This window comes from Crocodylus porosus, unplaced genomic scaffold (assembly GCF_001723895.1).
Source record: "Crocodylus porosus isolate Cpor-Errol unplaced genomic scaffold, CroPor_comp1, whole genome shotgun sequence".
Taxonomy (NCBI): Eukaryota; Metazoa; Chordata; order Crocodylia; family Crocodylidae; genus Crocodylus; species Crocodylus porosus.
Window position 1 is genome coordinate 2685860 of NW_017728938.1, and position 4147 is coordinate 2690006.

Sequence of the window (4147 nt, forward strand, 5' to 3'; positions counted from 1 at the left end):
TGGATCTGAAGCACGGTCCGAAGCCTTGCACAGCCCTACTAAATATTCAGGATTTAATGGTTACTTAAGATACTTTGCTTGGTAGCACATAGGCAGGGAAAAAGAGCCCTTTACCTGCCTTCTTTTCCTACCCTACCACTCGCTGCCCCACTTCCTCATTCAAATGTAGACACTCTCCCACATACCATCAAACGGTGATTTCTGGAGGGTGCACAACCCGGTACTGGAGCCCCAAGTGGCCAGGATTTAAATACGGAGAATGAGGACTGAGACACTTTGCAGTTTCATTTTTGGAATCTGCCAGTCCACACCCCTGATATGGCCTTTAACTTCCTCTGGTTTACCTGTCTCCCTGATGCTGCAGTCAGTCCACAGTCCCATTAGCCATGTTCCCAGATGCTTCAGACACATTTTTGAAGGTCTGACACGCATTGCTGGGACAGAGGTCAATTCCTCTTTAGCCACATAAATAAGGACCAGGTTTACTAAAAAGCTGGGAAACAAGCATGTCTCACATGGGCAGAACTCTTAGTATCTTGCTTCTCACACTCCTGATTAGAAAGAGGCCGTTCCTTATTCAATACCACCGTAGCTCCAGGGTGGCTGTTATCAATATCTCCTACCCTTAGGTGTCTAAAACCTCCCCCAACTCTCCCTGCTCAAACTGCCTCCTTCCTTTCTCTGCCAGGGCCTTCTGCATCCATTCATCTTCCAGCCCTGTTCCCTCTGTGATGCCAGGGAGACACAACCAACCCAGCAGCTCCTGATTTTTGAATGTGATGAGCAAGGACCAGGGAGAGAGCAGATCTGCATCACCATACCACAGCCTGCATAAAATATTGACTTTGTGCAAGTACGCCCCTTTTCAAGGCCCAGCTGCAAAAGGGTTGAGAAGATAGCTAGCAGCTGTCTGTTCAAAACATCTCTTTTAGACTTTAGGGGCAGAATTTCGTTTTCCTCTGTGCACCTACATAGCAGTTTTCTAGTTGTTTAAGTGGTGTTTTCAGCTCTGCCTCTGCAATGTGGAAGTGTAAGCATGCGCATGTAGACTGAGCATCATCAGTCAGGTACTTGTAGTATGGGTTTATATCCGAGCATAATTTCCAGGAGGGAAGCAGGCCCTCCCATGTTTAAGCTCCAGTAGCTGTGTGGTATGGGCACCTGCCTAGAAAGCAGGTGACCTCAGTTTTGGGTGCTCCCTTGCCCAGGGATAATTTGAACCTGTATCTCTCTAGTTTCCCAGCGCCTACCTCTCTCTACGATACCATAGGTCAGGCATTAACCTAGTCCTTCTCCACCACTCCTTTTGAAACTGAGCCAGTGCCCCCTGCAATTAATAAAATGGATAAAGAGCACTGTAGTGCAGCAATGCTTTAGATGGCAACCCAGGGCCTGCTCCCTTCCAGGGCAGCATCTTTATCACTGAGCCATACACCCTCAACCCTGTACACTTCCTCCTGGCTTCACGTCTCCTGCTCCTGGTCACCCACTAGGTCGACATCAAAAGGAGCACCAGAGAGGAGACTAAATGATGCTCTACTTATGGTGTTGTGGTTATAGCAACCTGCTGGGAAGTCAAACAGATACAAGTTCAAACCTCCTTTAGACAAGGGGGTCCCAGACCCAAGCTTCCTGCTTTCCAGGCAAGTTCCCTAACCATTCAGCTACCATGACTAAAACATGGGAGGGTCCTGGTCTTCCTACACCAGCACACTGCCTATTTTATACACTTACTCAACACTCATACACTTGTATGTCCACAGTGCAGGACAATAGAATAACAACCTGGGTGTAAGTGCCAAAAATGCCACTTATGTGGCTAGAAGGTGGCCGTTATAGATGCATACAGGGAAACAGAACTGCATCCCAAGTGACTAACCTAAGGCCACACTTTGCTTCCTGTAACTGTTCTGCAATTTGTTGCTTAGATAGATTCCTGCTCTAGGCCTCAGCCTTTGCCCAGTCTCATCCTCCTGCTTCCTCTCACACGTACGGTTCTAGTGTAGAACAGCAATTTCTGAGCTCAGCTTGCTATCTGGAATTTTGCTTTTGCTCAGACCGCCAGCTGTCAGTCCTGTCCTAATCACTGCTTGTCCCCAACTCTTGACAATAGTTTGTCTTTCAAAGAGCGGTTAAAAAAAGGAGGATACAAAGCACTGGAATAGAGGAATAAGACTCAGACCTAGCAAGGGTGCATGCCCCAAGGGGATGGGAGGAGCTCTGCTATGGAGACCTGTGCCACCACTCCGGCTGCCTGTTTCCTCTCACTCAGAAATGAGAATATTGATTAGAGCTGCTAAATGTCCCTGTGAAAATGAGCAGTAATCGATGGTATGCCATTCAAGCCCCCAAGACAATACTATCTAATCAAACAGACCTAGGGAAAACAGCATCTTATGGGCTATAAAACAGTCAGAGACCTAATCCCCCGTACAATACAGAGCTGACACTGCCACGGCAACAGTCCCTTTGGCTTTTCCTCCCTCTCCTCATGCCCTTCCACTTGAACGCCTGGCTGTTGACAGATCCTTATGACTTAAGAGTCAGATCTGGTCTTTGACTGTCAAAATCAAGGTTAACTACTCTGTTAGTGCATTTGGATCAACATTACTCTGGATGCATCTTTGCCGAACACCACCATTCTGCAGAAGAACAGGTTCTTACAACAGCTACACCCACTGAGTACCACTGTATGTTGGGTAAAAATCTGGTCCCAGTAAAGTCAATTAGAATTTGCCACTGATATCAATGGGACCAGAAATTCACTCCTTATTTCCACCCTGAACATGACAAGTGAGACCACATGACTCCTCCATCCTTTAGCCTAGGCTCTTGGGAAGAAACGTTCTGATTTTCAGAGGTGCTGAACATGCACAGATCCTGCTGCTCAACCCCTTTGAAATCCATGCATGAGGATGTCAGGATGGGAGTATCCCAAACAGCATCCGCATACAGATTCACTGGACACTTCTAAAGGTACTGGCCCTCCCTGACTTTTACAGGCCACTCCAACATAAAATGTTACTTGAAAAACAGCAGCAGTCCCTAGAATCAGAGCCAAATTGTACTCCCACTGTGGCAAAGTTACTGAACTTTAAGCTGGAGTAAGAGAGAGAAGAATTTGGCCAACATATGTCTAAGCCACCTCCCAACCCCTTTTCCCCAACAGAAGTCTATAATATCTATCTATCTGGGGTTAGCCCACCTTTGCCTCCAAAAAACACCCTTTAACCTGCTCAAGACATCTTTTAAGTGCCCAAGTCCTTTGATATAGTAATTCCAGCACGGTGGAAATAAGGTTTGCAACTCACTGAAGACTGAGAAGACAGGATCCTGAAAGCCAACAAGGTAGCCCATGGTCTTAAGTGTGATCCAGATGCTCTTCTTTGGGAAGTGACTTGGTTGCCTTGCTATTTGCTCTCCATATAGACCCCACTGAGTCTAAGCATTACAACATGATAAATATTCCACTTCCCCTGTGTAAGTCAAACCATCTCTCTTAATAACAAGGCTGCAGAGCAATATTCTTAGATTCTCCCAGACCAGCTCCTACAGTACTCATACCATTATCACACATCAGCACCACTTACGATGCATCTCCTTTTTTCCAAGATGAACCTAGCTGAGGAAGTTGTTAATGGGAGTCTACACATGCCTTAGCATGTCTCCAAAACTTTTGGGCCTGGAATGAGGGTCTCAGTCAACCAGCCCATCCTTCTTTCCATCTACTAGGGATAGAAAAGGAAGGTGATCCTTCCATTTATGGAGTGCCAGTCACCCATACTATAAGCTGGACACCGCTCCATCATGGATCGGGTGGGGGAAAATTGCAGATGGCATCCCTGCTATACCTTTGGGTAGTTTCATAGTTTCTAGGGTCAGAAGGGACCCGAGTAGATCATCTAGTCCAACCCCCTGCCATGGCAGGAAGGAGTACTAGGGTCAAACAACCCCAGCAAAGTGATCATCCAGCTTCCTCTTAAAGACCCCCAGGGTAGGAGCCTGCACCACTTCTCTTGGAAGTTGGTTCCAGGCCCTAGCCGTCCTGACAGTGAAGTAGCGCCTCCTGATGTCTAGCCTAAATCTACCCTCTGCCAGCTTGTGACCGTTATTCCTGGTCACTCCTGGCGGTGCTCGGGGGAACAGG

At 47.2% G+C, this 4147-nt stretch overlaps 1 protein-coding gene across 4 annotated transcripts in view; it reads right to left on the bottom strand.

The window, feature by feature from the left end:
* CACNA2D2 (calcium voltage-gated channel auxiliary subunit alpha2delta 2) overlaps positions 1–4147 on the bottom strand; it is a 721727-nt gene that overhangs the window by 604639 nt on the left and 112941 nt on the right. The window lies entirely within an intron of this gene.